The sequence below is a fragment of the Zea mays genome, chromosome 5 (assembly GCF_902167145.1).
Source record: "Zea mays cultivar B73 chromosome 5, Zm-B73-REFERENCE-NAM-5.0, whole genome shotgun sequence".
In the NCBI taxonomy this organism is placed as follows: domain Eukaryota; kingdom Viridiplantae; phylum Streptophyta; class Magnoliopsida; order Poales; family Poaceae; genus Zea; species Zea mays.
The window spans coordinates 42203275-42218975 of NC_050100.1; positions in this window are offsets into that span (position 1 = coordinate 42203275).

Below are 15701 nucleotides of genomic sequence, written 5' to 3' on the forward strand. Positions count from 1 at the left end.
ATGAATCTATTGCTCTCAAAGCCAAGGCCTCAAAGGCAATTGAAAAGGAAGATAGCAATGATGAAGAAAATGAAAGTGAGAGTGATGGTGACATGGCTTTATTTGTAAGGAAATTCAATAAATTCATGAAGATGAAAAGAGGTCAACCTAGAAGAGGTCAAACATCTAGAAGAAATGCTTTCAATGATAGAAAATGTTTTGAGTGTGGGGAACCCGGTCACATTGCCATGAATTGTCCAAGCAAGAAGAAGAAGGGCAAAGATGAAAGTGACAAGAAGAAAAAGAAATACTATAACAAGAAGAAAGATGGCAAAGCCTACTTAGTTGAATGGGACTCGGATGATAGCTCGGATGATGATGATGATGACACCTCATCCAAGCTCAATGCCGGAATTGCCATCAAGGAAGCTCCCTCACTCTTCTCATCCCCCCATTGCCTCATGGCAAAGGGAGATGCTAAGGTAAAAATCATCACCGATTTAAATGATATAAATGATGATGATGATATCGATGATGTTGATGATGATGGCTATTCATATGATGATCTTGTTAGAATGTTAGGTGAGGCCGATGACTACATGCACAAAGAAAAAGAAAAATTTAAGGCCTTGAAGGAATTATATAAAAACCTCCAAGTGTCTTTTGAGGAGCTCAAGATCTCTCACAATGATCTCAAAGAAAATTGTGAGAAGCTTGCGGATGCTCAAAAATCATCTATTGTGCATGAAGTTGAGGTGGTCACTAAGGATGTTGGAGTCACTTGTGACTTACTTGATAGTCTTACAAGTGAACCACTACCTACTAACTCTATTTGTGATAAATGCAAAATTTCTCTCAATGATAATATTGCTCTTGATGAATCAAAAATTATTGTTGAGAATGAAGTGTTAGTGGATAGAATAAATACTCTAACTCATGACCTAGAAAAGGCATATGGTGGAAAGAAGAAGTTGGATTTCATATTGGGAAGTCAACGATGTTCTCTTAACCGTGAAGGTCTTGGATATGTTCCCAAGAAAGGAAAGAATGCTTTTGTAAAGCAAAAGACATTGTTTGTGAAAGAATGTGACAAAGTGTGTCACAAGTGTCACAAAAAGGGACATGTTAAGAAAAATTGTCCCAAGTTCAAACATGTATCCTCCACTTGTTTTGAGCATTGTTATGTTCTTTCTCATAATGCAAAAGGTGTTCATGCTAAATTTGTTGGTACTTCAATTGTTGGAAACAAAAAGAAAGCTATTTGGGTGCCAAAGACCTTGGTCACTAACATCCAAGGACCCAAGCAAGTTTGGGTACCTAAAAGAGATTGATTTCCTTTTGTAGGTAAACTACAAGGCGGGAGGGAATCATTGGGTGTTGGATAGTGGATGTACTCAACACATGACCGGGGATATGAAGATGTTTACCCAAATGAGTGAGGAAGATTGCTCAAATTATGATAGTATCACATTTGGAGATAATCGTAAAGGAAAGGTTAAAGGTTTGGGTAAAATTGCTATTTCAAATGATCATTCTATATCAAATGTGCTATTGGTTGAGTCTTTGAATTTTAATTTACTTTTCGTAGCTCAATTATGTGATTTAGGATTTTGTTGCAATTTCACAGTTGAAGATGTTATTATCTCTAGTGTTGACGGTAGCAATCTTAAATTTAAAGGTTTTAGACATGAAAATCTTTATCTTGTTGATTTCTCATCTAATGAGGCAAAGCTCACAACTTGCTTATTTTCAAAAGCTTCACTAGGTTGGTTATGGCATAGAAGACTTGGTCATGTTGGGATGAAGCAACTCAATCGGTTAACCAAGCATGACTTAGTTCGAGGCTTGAAAGATGTGAAGTTTGAAAAGAACAAATTGTGTAGCTCTTGTCAAGCCGGTAAGCAAGTGGCAAATACTCATCCAAATAAAAGTCAAATGTCCACTCATCGACCTTTGGAATTACTTCACATGGATTTATTTGGGCCCACATCTTTTGTAAGTATTGGTGGTAATTCTTATTGTCTTGTGATTGTGGATGACTATTCAAGATTTACTTGGGTTTATTTTCTACAAGACAAATCCAATGTGTTTGAAACATTCAAGTCATTTGCTATATTGGCTCAAAATCAATTTGATTTCGACATCAAAAAGGTTAGAAGTGATAATGGGTCGGAATTCAAAAATGCAAGGATTGATCAATATTGTGATGACAAGGGTATCAAACATGAATTCTCTTCCAAATATACCCCGGAACAAAACGGTATTGTTGAAAGAAAGAATAGAACTCTTATTGATATGGCAAGGTCTATGTTAGCGGAATATAATATATCGGATTCTTATTGGGCCGAGGCAATAAATACCGCTTGTCATTCATCAAATAGACTATATTGTCACAAACTCTTGAAGAAAACTCCATATGAATTGCTCATTGGTAGAAAGCCAAATATCTCATACTTTAGGGTATTTGGTTGCAAATGTTATATTTTGAGAAAGGGAAGCCGGCTTTCTAAATTTGAGAAGAAATGTGATGAGGGTTTTCTTCTTGGATATTCATCAAATAGTAAGGCTTATAGAGTCTTCAACAAATCTCATGGTATTATTGAGGAAGCATATGATGTTGAATTTGATGAAACAAATGGGTCTCAAGATGAGAGTGATAATCTCGATGATGTTGGGGGAACTCAATTGATAAATGCAATGAAAACAATGGCCATTGGTGAAATAAAACCTAAGGAAGATGATGATGAAGATAGTGTAGTTGTTATTCCTTCATCCTCAACTATAAATGAGGAAGATCACCAAAGCCAACAACTCGATGAAACCTTGGATACTCATGATCAAGGTACTTCAAGACCTACGGTTCCTCCTAATGCTTCAACAAGCAACTATCAAACGGTATCAAGAATTCATCATTCCATTGTGAAGGATCACCCGGTTGATCAAATTGTGGGTGATATTAGTAAGGGTGTTCAAACTCGCTCTCGCATAGCTTCATTTTGTGAACATTTCTCTTTTGTATCTTGTATGGAACCTAACCGTGTAGATGAAGCTCTACTTGATGTTGATTGGGTGAATGCAATGCATGAAGAATTAAATAACTTCGCTCGAAATGAAGTTTGGGAGCTTGTTGAGAGACCAAAGAACCACAATGTTATTGGTACAAAATGGGTGTTTCGCAACAAGCACAATGAAGATGGTGTGGTAGTAAGAAACAAGGCAAGATTAGTTGCACAAGGATATACTCAAATTGAAGGATTGGATTTTGGGGAGACATTTGCTCCCGTAGCAAGATTAGAAGCAATCCGGATTCTACTTGCTTATGCTTGTGCACACAATATCAAGCTCTACCAAATGGATGTAAAGAGTGCCTTTCTAAATGGTAAGATTAGTGAACTAGTGTATGTTGAACAACCTCCCGGTTTTGAGGACCCCAAAAGACCTAACCATGTGTTCAAGCTTTCTAAAGCTCTCTATGGGCTTAAGCAAGCTCCACGCGCTTGGTATGAAAGGCTTAGGGATTTCTTGCTTTCCAAAGACTTCAAAATTGGGAAGGTTGACACTACTCTATTCACTAAAAGAATTGGCAAAGATTTATTTGTTTGTCAAATCTACGTTGATGATATTATTTTTGGATCTACTAATGAATTATTTTGTGAGGAGTTCGGAAAAATGATGTCAAAGGAATTTGAAATGTCTATGATAGGAGAATTGAGCTTCTTTCTTGGCCTTCAAATCAAACAATTGAAAGATGGAATTTTTATAAGTCAATCAAAATATTTGAGGGACATGCTCAAGAAGTTTGGTTTAGAAAATGCTAAGCCTATCAAGACTCCAATGGCAACAAATGGTCATCTAGACTTAGATGAAGGAGGTACTATAGTTGATCAAAAACTTTATCGTTCAATAATTGGTAGTTTGCTTTATATTACCGCATCTAGGCCCGATGTTATGTTTAGTGTATGCATGTGTGCTCGATTTCAAGCTTCTCCTAGAGAGATTCACTTGAAGGCCGCTAAAAGAATTCTAAGATATTTGAAGTATACTCCCAATATTGGTCTATGGTATCCCAAAGGTGCTCAATTTGAATTAATTGGATATTCGGATTCGGACTATGCGGGGTGCAAAGTTGATAGAAAAAGCACCTCCGGTTGTTGTCAATTTCTTGGTAGATCTCTTGTTTCATGGTCTTCTAAGAAACAAAATTTGGTTGCTCTATCTACCGCCGAGGCGGAATATATATCGGCCGGAAATTGTTGTGCTCAACTATTATGGATGAAACAAACCTTATTGGACTATGGAATTATTTTCAAAAATGTGCCTCTCATGTGTGATAATGAGAGTGCGGTGAAATTGGCTACCAATCCGGTCCAACACTCAAGAACCAAGCATATTGATATACGGCATCACTTCTTAAGAGATCATGTTGGCAAGGGAGATATCTCTATTTATTCCATTGGCACCGATGATCAATTAGCAGACATTTTTACAAAACCTTTGGATGAAACAAGATTTTGTTCTCTAAGAAGTGAAATGAATGTGATCGATATCTCTAATGTGACTTGAAGTTGATCACACATGTGTCGCCTTGCATCTTGGGTCTAAGTATGCTTTTTATGCTATTTATTTGGTATTATTTGTGCATTTTTCATTTCTAATTGCTCTAGATAGTTTAATTCAAAAATCTTGCATTTCTCAAATACATCATAAGTATATGCATGCATACCAACTTTTGGATTGGTCAAAATGTCCATATATGAGCACCAATTCGGATTCGGAATTCAAAATCAGAAAGTGGACAGAAATTGGAAAAATGAGTATCAGGCCGCGGACCGTCCGCCCATGGACCGCGGACCGTCCGCAGCATCAGGAAATGGACAGTCCGAGCAGCCTCGCAGACCGTCTGAGATCATCAGGGCGCGGACCGTCCGCCGCCCCTGCGCGGACCGTCCGCGACAGGGCAGAAAAAGGGACAGAGCCCGCAGACTTGTCAGTTGTGCCCATTCGGTTGTTCTCTTTTGCTCTCCTCTCGCATATTGTCGGCGTTTCGAGACAGGGGGGTCCCTAAGCCGACGAGTGAGTGTGCTGCGTGCCCCAGCCCAGATGGGTCGAGCGCGTGGGCGAGCGCGGAGGGGGGAGAGGCGAGGCGGCCGGAGCCGAGCGTGAGAGAGGTGGAAGTCCCGCGGCCTTCGTGTTCGTCCCGCGCCCAGGTCAGGTGCGCTTGCAGTAGGGGGGTTACAAGCGTCCACGCGGGTGAGGGAAGCGAGCGGCCCCAAGAGAGCGCCTGTCCCGTCCTCGGTCCCGCGCGGCCAGCCTTCTCTGAGAAGGCCCTGGTCCTTCCTTTTATAGTCGTAAGGAGAGGACCCAGGTGTACAATGGGGATGTAGCAGAGTGCTACGTGTCTAGCGGAGGGAGAGCTAGTGCCCTAGGTACATGCCGATGTGGCAGCCGGAGAGATCTGGGCATCCTGCTGGCGTGATGTCGTGGCTATCGGAGGTGCGGCGGAGCCTGATGGAGGGACAGCTGTTGGAGCGGTCGAGTCCCTGCTGACGTTGTCCTGCTGCCGTAAGAGAGCTGGGGGCCGCCGTCGTCATAGAGCTCGTGGAGCGCCATCATTGCCCCTCTGGCGGAGCTGGCCGGACGAGACGCCGGTCTTGTTCTCCGTGACCCGAGTCGATTCGGGGTAGGATGATGATGACGTTTCCTGTTGACGTGGCGGTCTGTGCTCTAGGTAGGGCGACGTGGGGTTTCCTCCGAAGCCGAGGTTGAGTCTTGCCTTCAGTTGCCGTGGCCGAGCCCGAGCCAGGGGGTCGGGCGAGGCGGAAGTCGTCTGGCCGAGGCCAGGGCGGAGTCCGAGCCCTGGGGTCGGGCGAGGCGGAGTTTCGTCGTCTTCCGGGTCTTAGCCTGAGTCCGAGCCCTGGGGTCGGGCGGAGCGGAGTTCGCCGTCTTCCGGGTCTTAGCCCGAGTCCGAGCCCTGGGGTCGGGCGGAGCGGAGTTCGCCGTCTTCCGGGTCTTAGCCCGAGTCCGAGCCCTGGGGTCGGGCGGAGCGGAGTTCGCCGTCTTCCGGGTCTTAGCCCGAGTCCGAGCCCTGGGGTCGGGCGGAGCGGAGTTCGCCGTCTTCCGGGTCTTAGCCCGAGTCCGAGCCCTGGGGTCGGGCGGAGCGGAGTTCGCCGTCTTCCGGGTCTTAGCCCGAGTCCGAGCCCTGGGGTCGGGTGGAGCGGAGTTCGCCGTCTTCCGGGTCTTAGCCCGAGTCCGAGCCCTGGGGTCAGGCGGAGCGGAGTTCGCCGTGGCGCCTTCGGCAAGGCCTAATGGCCTGTCAGACTCACTCTGTCGAGTGGCACTGCAGTCGGAGTGGCGCAGGCGGCGCTGTCCTTCTGTCAGACTGGCCAGTGGAGCGGTGGAGTGACGGCGGTCACCTCGGCTCTGCCGGGGGCGCGTGTCAGGATAGAGGTGTCAGGCCACCTTTGCGTTAAATGCCCCTGCAATTTGGTCAGTCGGTGCGGTGATTTAGTCAAGGTTGCTTCTGAGCGAAGCCAAGGCCTTGGGCGAGCCGGTGATGTGTCCGCCATAAAAAGGGGGGCCTCGGGCGAGACGGAAGTCTCTCGAGGTCGGCTGCCTTCGGCCGAGGCTAGGCTCGGGTGAAGCGTGATCGAGTCACTCGTGTGGACTGATCCCTGACTTAATCGCGCCCATCAGGCCTTTGCAGCTTTATGCTGATGGGGGTTACCAGCTGAGAATTAGGCGTCTTGAGGGTACCCCTAATTATGGTCCCCGACAGTAGCCCCCGAGCCTCGAAGGGAGTGTTAGCACTCGCTTGGAGGCTTTCGTCGCACTTTTTTGCAAGGGGACCAGCCTTTCTCGGTTGCATTTCGTTCCGGTGGGTGCGCGCGAGCGCACCCGCCGGGTGTAGCCCCCGAGGCCTCGGAGGAGTGGTTACACTCCTTCGAGGTCTTAATGCTTCGCTTTACGCTTCGGCTGGTCTGGTCGTTCCCTCATGCGAACTGGCCGTAGCCCGGGTGCACGGTCGGGGCCCAAGCTCTCGGGCTGGTATGTTGACGCTGTCAACGATTTGGCCGGAGCCGGTTTTTGCGAGAGCAGCCCCCGAGCCTCTGCACAGGGCGAGAGGACGATCAGGGACAGACTCGGCTTTTTACATACGCCCCTACGTCGCCTTTCCGCAAGGAGGAGGGGGGAGTGCGCCATGTTACCCTCGATGGGCACCGAACATGGTGTCTCCGGTGAGCTGCAAGCGGGTAATCCGAGTGGACGTCCGTGCCCCGTTCGTTGGGGGTCGGCTAGGGGCCCGGAGGCACGCCCAAAAGTACCTGCGGGTGATTTGCCGGACCCGGTCCCCTGGCGACGGGGTCCGAGGGCTCGATGCCTCCCTCCGATGGGATTCCGTTACAAGATCGTTCCCGCTGGTCTCGGAAATGTCCTAGGGTACCTCGGGAGCGCAGCCCGAGCCTCGGTTATGTATCGAACGTACCCCTGGTCATCCCTCGCTCGGTGTCTGAGGCGACTGTGAACCCTTCGGGGGCCAGCCTTCGAACCCCTGATCAGTAATGGGCGCGGAGCCCGAGTAGCCTGAGGCGGCCATGGAGCCCTTCGGGGGGCTGGCCTTCGAACCCCTGACCAGTAGTGGGTGTCGGGCCCACGCGATCTAAGGCGGCTGTTGAACCCTCGGGGGGCCAGCCTTCGAACCCCTGATCAGTAATGGGGGGCTTGGAGCCCGGCTCCTTCGTGGAGAAGGATCCCTTTCGGGGTATCCCCCTTCCCCGGTCCCTGTTGCAAGAGATAGAGAAGGAGGAAAACGGAAAAGGATACGAAATCGGACGACGTGGCGTACCTTTTCTGACGCGGTTATTACGGCGAAGGTGAAGCGTCGCGTGCTCCTTCTGCCAGAAGCGCCGCGTGTCCCGCCGCGGAGTTAATGCGACGGGACGAGTGGTTGGCGGGGCGGCCGTTACGCGAGTGAGAGCCGTTTTGAGGAACGGCTGTGCCGCTTCGCGTTTTTCGAATCCTGCGTCCGGTCCAGGCGGCGTGCTGGAAACGGTTTCGCCCTGGCCTTCATATACTTGAGAGGGGGCCCGGTGACGGTTCTTCACTCTGCTCCCTTCTTTTCCCTTCGGGTTTTCGCCACCCGGGGAACTTTAGCAGGAGGAGAGAGAAACCACCTTCCCTGCCCCCGCGCCGCCATCTTCTCCATCTTGGTGATGGCGGACCGAGTGACCATAATCCCCCCGCGCGATCCGTGGCCCTTCTCCACGGTGACGGCGAGCGATCTGGAGGAGCTGGTCGGCGAAGGTCTGCTCCGTCCCCTCACCGACAAGCAGCGGCCAGAGTGGATTCCTCCCGTGGGCGGAGCCGCTCCGTCCCCACCGCCAGGGTATGTTGTGAGCTTCGTCTCCTTCCATGAGCGGGGATTTGGTGCGCCGGCGGGCCGCTTTATGCGGGCCATCTTGTTCCACTATGGGGTGGAGTTGCACAACCTCTCCCCCAACTCCATCTCGCAGGCCGCTATTTTCGTAGCGCTATGCGAAGGGTACCTGGGGATTGCTCCCCATTGGGATTTGTGGACTTACTTCTTTTTCGCCGAGCCTTTCGCCTTGTCGACGGGGGAGAGGAGGATCCGCGCAGCGGTGCGGGCCGGCGGCTGCATTCTCTTGTTGAGGAGTGAGTGTGCCCGAAGAACTTGTCTTCCAGGCGCCGAACCTCGTCGCAGTAGGCCTCCATCTTCGGGTCGCGGCAGTGGGAGTTCTTCATGACTTGGTCGATGACGAGCTGCGAATCACCGCGGGCGTCGAGGCGTCTGACCCCTAGCTCGATGGCGATCCGCAATCCGTTGACCAGAGCTTCGTACTCGGCCACATTGTTGGACGCCGGGAAGTGGAGGCGCAGTACGTAGCGCAAGTGCTTCCCGAGGGGCGAGATGAAGAGCAGGCCCGCGCCGGCTCCTGTCTTCATCAGCGACCCGTCGAAAAACATGGTCCAGAGCTCCGGTTGGATCGGAGCCGTTGGCAACTGGGTGTCGACCCATTCGGCCATGAAATCCGCCAACACTTGGGACTTGATGGCCTTCCGAGGGGCGAACGAGATCGTTTCGCCCATGATCTCCACCGCCCACTTTGCGATTCTGCCCGAGGCCTCTCGGCACTGGATGATCTCCCCCAGGGGGAAGGATGACACCACAGTCACCGGATGGGACTCGAAGTAGTGTCGTAGCTTCCGCCTTGTCAGGATCACAGCGTACAGCAGCTTTTGAACTTGTGGGTAGCGGATCTTGGTCTCGGACAGCACTTCGCTGATGAAGTAGACCGGCCTCTGAACGGGCAATGTATGCCCTTCCTCCTGCCTCTCGACCACGATCGCGGCGCTAACCACCTGAGTGGTCGCGGCAACGTAGACCAAGAGGACTTCTCCGTCCGCCGGCGGCACCAAGACTGGCGCCTTTGTAAGGAGTGCCTTCAGGTTGTCGAGGGCTTCCTCGGCCTCAGGGGTCCAAACGAAACATTCGGCCTTCCTTAAGAGGCGGTACAGAGGCAGACCTCTTTCACCGAGGCATGAGATGAAGCGGCTCAGGGCCGCGAGGCATCCCATGACCCTCTGTACCCCTTTTAAGTCCTTGATGGGTCCCATGCTGGTGATGGCCGCGATCTTCTCCGGGTTGGCCTCGATGCCTCGCTCGGAGACGATGAAACCTAGGAGCATGCCTCGGGGCACCCCGAAGACACACTTCTCAGGATTAAGCTTGACTCCTTTCGCCTTGAGACACCGGAATGTCACCTCAAGGTCGGAGAGGAGGTCGGAAGCCTTCCGAGTCTTGACTACGATGTCATCGACGTAGGCCTCGACCGTGCGACCGATGTGTTCGCCGAACACATGGTTCATGCACCGCTGGTACGTCGCACCTGCATTCCTCAAGCCGAACGGCATGGTGACATAGCAGTACATGCCGAACGGCGTGATGAAAGAAGTCGCGAGCTGGTCGGACTCTTTCATTCGGATCTGGTGATACCCTGAGTAGGCATCGAGGAAGGACAGGGTTTCGCACCCAGCAGTGGAATCCACGATTTGGTCGATGCGAGGCAGAGGGTAGGGAACCTTCGGACATGCTTTGTTGAGACCAGTGTAGTCTACACACATCCGCCATTTGCCCCCTTTCTTCCTCACAAGCACAGGGTTGGCAAGCCATTCGGGATGGAATACCTCTTTGATGAACCCTGTCGCCATTAGCTTGTGGATCTCTTCGCCAATCGCTCTGCGCTTCTCCTCGTCGAATCGGCGCAGAGGCTGTCTGACGGGTCGGGCTCCGGCCCGAATATCCAGCGGGTGCTCGGCGACATCCCTCGGTATGCCGGGCATGTCCGAGGGACTCCACGCAAAGACGTCGGCGTTCGCGCGGAGAAAGTCGACGAGCACTGCTTCCTATTTGGGGTCGAGCCCGGAGCCGATCCGGATCTGCTTGGTGGTGTCGCCACTGGGGTCGAGGGGGACGGCCTTGACCGTCTCCGCTGGCTCGAAGTTGCCGGCATGGCGCTTCACGTCTGGGACCTCCTTGGAGAGGTTCTCCAGGTCGGTGATGAGGGCCTCGGACTCGGCGAGGGCCTCGGCGTACTCCACGCACTCCACGTCGCATTCGAACGCGTGTTTGTACGTGGGGCCGACAGTGATGACCCCGTTGGGGCCCGGCATCTTGAGCTTCAGGTAGGTGTAGTTGGGGACGGCCATGAACTTCGCGTAGCATGGCCTCCCTAGCACGGCGTGGTAGGTTCCTCGGAACCCGACCACTTCGAATGTCAGGGTCTCCCTTCGGAAGTTGGAGGGTGTCCCGAAGCAGACTGGGAGGTCGAGTCGCCCGAGGGGCTGGACGCGCTTCCCAGGGATGATCCCGTGGAAGGGCGCAGCGCCTGCTCGGACGGAGGACAGATCGACGCGCAGGAGCTTGAGGGTCTCGGCGTAGATGATGTTGAGGCAGCTGCCCCCATCCATCAGGACCTTGGTGAGCCTGACGTTGCCGACGACGGGGTCGACGACGAGCGGGTATTTCCCCGGGCTCGGCACACGGTCGGGGTGGTCGGCTCGGTCGAAAGTGATGGGCTTGTCGGACCAGTCTAGGTAGACTGGCGCCGCCACCTTCACCGAGCAGACCTCCCGGCGCTCTTGCTTGCGGCGCCGAGCCGAGGTACTTGCCGCATGCCCTCCATAGATCATGTAGCAGTCGCGGACCTCGGGGAACCCCCCTGCTGGGTGATCTTCGTTCTTGTCGTCGTCGTGGGCCCTGCCACCCTCGGCGGATGGCCCGGCCCTGTGGAAATGACGCCGAAGCATAACGCACTCCTCGAGGGTGTGCTTGACGGGCCCCTGATGGTAGGGGCACGGCTCCTTGAGCATCTTGTCGAAGAGGTTTGCACCTCCGGGGGGCTTCCGAGGGTTCTTATGCTCGGCGGCGGCGACAAGGTCCGCGTCGGCGGCGTCGCGTTTCGATTGCGACTTCTTCTTGCCTTTCTTCTTGGCGCCGCGCGGAGCAGACGCCTCAGGGGCTTCTTCCGATGGGCGGCCCTGGGGCTGCTTGTCCTTTCGGAAGATAGCCTCGACTGCCTCCTGGCCAGAGGCGAACTTGGTGGCGATGTCCATCAGCTCGCTCGCCCTGGTCGGGGTTTTGCGACCCAGCTTGCTCACCAGGTCGCGGCAAGTGGTGCCGGCGAGGAACGCGCCGATGACATCCAAGTCGGTGATGTTGGGCAGCTCGGTGCGCTGCTTCGAGAATCGCCGGATGTAGTCCCGGAGCGACTCCCCCGGCTGTTGCCGGCAGCTTCGAAGGTCCCAGGAATTCCCGGGGCGCACGTATGTGCCCTGGAAATTGCCAGCGAAGGCTTGGACCAAGTCGTCCCAGTTGGAAATCTGCCCCGGAGGCAGGTGCTCCAACCAGGCACGAGCAGTGTCGGAGAGGAACAGGGGGAGGTTGCGGATGATGAGGTTGTCGTCGTCCGTTCCACCCAGTTGGCAGGCAAGGCGGTAGTCCGCGAGCCACAGCTCCGGTCTCGTTTCCCCCGAGTACTTTACGATAGTAGTCGGGGGTCGGAACCGGGTCGGGAATGGCGCCCGTCGGATGGCCCGACTGAAAGCCTGCGGACCGGGTGGTTCGGGCGAAGGACTCCGATCTTCCCCGCTGTCGTAACGTCCCCCACGCCTGGGGTGATAGCCTCGGCGCACCCGTTCGTCGAGGTGAGCCCGACGGTCGCGTCGATGGTGCTCGTTGCCGAGGTGGCCCGGGGCCGCAGGCGCGGTGTTGCGCGTGCGCCCGGTGTAGACCGAGGCTTCCCGCATGAATCGGGAAGTCGCGGCATGAGGTTCCGAGGGATATCCTTGCCTTCGGGATGCAGTGCTCTCGGCCCGCCGGGCCGCGGCGCCTTCCAGGAGATTCTTGAGTTCTCCCTGGATCCGCCGACCCTCGGTGGTTGACTGCTCCGGCATCGCGCGGATGAGCATTGCTGCGGTTGCCAGGTTCTGACCGACCCCGCTGGATGCGGGCGGCGGCCTGATCCTGACGTCGTTGGCGACGCGGTGCTGGAGACCTTGGGGCAGATGACGTATTTCTCCGGCCAAGGGTTGGTCCACCCATGCCTGTCCGACGTCCCGACGGATCGGCTCAAGCGCTCCCGTTTCCTCGTTGAGCCTGGCCTGCGCCTCGCGGACTTGCTCGAGTTGTGGGTCGTAACCCCCTGCCGGAGCGGGGACCACAGCTAGCTCCCGTGGGATGTCGGCGCGAGGCACCGGCCTAGGGAGATCACCATCCTCCGGCATGCCAAGATGGTTGCCTTCGGTGGGATTCCCTAGCTCGATGTGGAAACATTCGCGGCTTGGGCCGCAGCTCTTGTCGCCAAGGCTGCGGCTTCCATCGGAACAGTCGGACAGACAGTAGTCACATGCGGCCATGAAGTCCCGCACGGCACTGGGGTTGCCAAGTCCGGAGAAATCCCAACCGATGCTGGGGTCGTCATCTTCCTCGGACCCAGAGGGCCCGTAGGTCGATACGTCCGTCAGTCGGTCCCAAGGCGACCGCATACAGAACCTCAGTGGGGTTGCACTCGCCTCAATGAGAGCGCCCACCAAATCGAGGTCGTTTGGCGGGTGGAGGCCGAGTCGAAATGACGCAAGATGCGAGTTAGTCGTTACCTTTTGGTCGATGAGGAGCGACGTAGTCACATCGGGGACTGGTTGCGCCGTCATCTCTGGTTCGAGGGCGACGTCCTGCAGGCTTTCCGCGAGCGCGCCGGCGTCGTCTTCTTGCTCAGGGTCAGCGTGCCGCGGGGGGACGGCGCTCGCCTCCGTCTCGAACACGAGGTCGACGTCCGGCGTGCCTCCCGTCGGGGCGTCGGGGGCGTCGATTCGCTCGACGGCTGACGAAGCGCGGCCTCCCGTCTGGCCTTGACGGCTCCGCCTTCCCCTCCGTTGGCGGGGGAGAGAACGGAGCGAGCCCGAATATAGCTCTTCCACCACGCGGGGAAGACGTCGTCGATTCCGCCGCCGGCGGGCGGGTTGTCGGCCGCCATTGTCGTGGTCGCACGGCGGTGGAAGAAGTATCATGTCGTAGTTGTCGTCGAAGGACATGAACTCGAGAGCCCCGAAACGAAGCACCGTCCCGGGCAGGAGAGGTTGCTGGAGACTGCCCATCTGGAGCTTGACGGGGAGCTATTCGTCAGCACGCAGCAGGCCCCTACCTGGCGCGCCAACTGTCGGCGTTTCGAGACAGGGGGGTCCCTAAGCCGACGAGTGAGTGTGCTGCGTGCCCCAGCCCAGATGGGTCGAGCGCGTGGGCGAGCGCGGAGGGGGGAGAGGCGAGGCGGCCGGAGCCGAGCGTGAGAGAGGTGGAAGTCCCGCGGCCTTCGTGTTCGTCCCGCGCCCAGGTCAGGTGCGCTTGCAGTAGGGGGGTTACAAGCGTCCACGCGGGTGAGGGAAGCGAGCGGCCCCAAGAGAGCGCCTGTCCCGTCCTCGGTCCCGCGCGGCCAACCTTCTCTGAGAAGGCCCTGGTCCTTCCTTTTATAGTCGTAAGGAGAGGACCCAGGTGTACAATGGGGATGTAGCAGAGTGCTACGTGTCTAGCGGAGGGAGAGCTAGTGCCCTAGGTACATGCCGATGTGGCAGCCGGAGAGATCTGGGCATCCTGCTGGCGTGATGTCGTGGCTATCGGAGGTGCGGCGGAGCCTGATGGAGGGACAGCTGTTGGAGCGGTCGAGTCCCTGCTGACGTTGTCCTGCTGCCGTAAGAGAGCTGGGGGCCGCCGTCGTCATAGAGCTCGTGGAGCGCCATCATTGCCCCTCTGGCGGAGCTGGCCGGACGAGACGCCGGTCTTGTTCTCCGTGACCCGAGTCGATTCGGGGTAGGATGATGATGACGTTTCCTGTTGACGTGGCGGTCTGTGCTCTAGGCAGGGCGACGTGGGGTTTCCTCCGAAGCCGAGGTTGAGTCTTGCCTTCAGTTGCCGTGGCCGAGCCCGAGCCAGGGGGTCGGGCGAGGCGGAAGTCGTCCGGCCGAGGCCAGGGCGGAGTCTGAGCCCTGGGGTCGGGCGAGGCGGAGTTTCGTCGTCTTCCGGGTCTTAGCCTGAGTCCGAGCCCTGGGGTCGGGCGGAGCGGAGTTCGCCGTCTTCCGGGTCTTAGCCCGAGTCCGAGCCCTGGGGTCGGGCGGAGCGGAGTTCGCCGTCTTCCGGGTCTTAGCCCGAGTCCGAGCCCTGGGGTCGGGCGGAGCGGAGTTCGCCGTCTTCCGGGTCTTAGCCCGAGTCCGAGCCCTGGGGTCGGGCGGAGCGGAGTTCGCCGTCTTCCGGGTCTTAGCCCGAGTCCGAGCCCTGGGGTCGGGCGGAGCGGAGTTCGCCGTCTTCCGGGTCTTAGCCCGAGTCCGAGCCCTGGGGTCGGGCGGAGCGGAGTTCGCCGTCTTCCGGGTCTTAGCCCGAGTCCGAGCCCTGGGGTCGGGCGGAGCGGAGTTCGCCGTGGCGCCTTCGGCAAGGCCTAATGGCCTGTCAGACTCACTCTGTCGAGTGGCACTGCAGTCGGAGTGGCGCAGGCGGCGCTGTCCTTCTGTCAGACTGGCCAGTGGAGCGGTGGAGTGACGGCGGTCACCTCGGCTCTGCCGGGGGCGCGTGTCAGGATAGAGGTGTCAGGCCACCTTTGCGTTAAATGCCCCTGCAATTTGGTCAGTCGGTGCGGTGATTTAGTCAAGGTTGCTTCTGAGCGAAGCCAAGGCCTTGGGCGAGCCGGTGATGTGTCCGCCATAAAAAGGGGGGCCTCGGGCGAGACGGAAGTCTCTCGAGGTCGGCTGCCTTTGGCCGAGGCTAGGCTCGGGTGAAGCGTGATCGAGTCACTCGTGTGGACTGATCCCTGACTTAATCGCGCCCATCAGGCCTTTGCAGCTTTATGCTGATGGGGGTTACCAGCTGAGAATTAGGCGTCTTGAGGGTACCCCTAATTATGGTCCCCGACACATATACTCTCTTGTGTCGAGTGTGCGCGGACCGTGAAGTGAAGTTGCGTGCGGACAGTCCGACAGCTTGCAGCACCATTCCCTCAACATGTCTTCATCACGGTATCTTCAAATCTTGTGGATTTAATCAAATTTCATCAACTTTGAGATTATTTGGATTTCTTCTCTGATCTGAAATTGAGCAGTGGGTTTCAAAATCTGATTGGTGGGATTGTTAGTTCTTCTCAATATCAATGCTATGCAAAATTTTC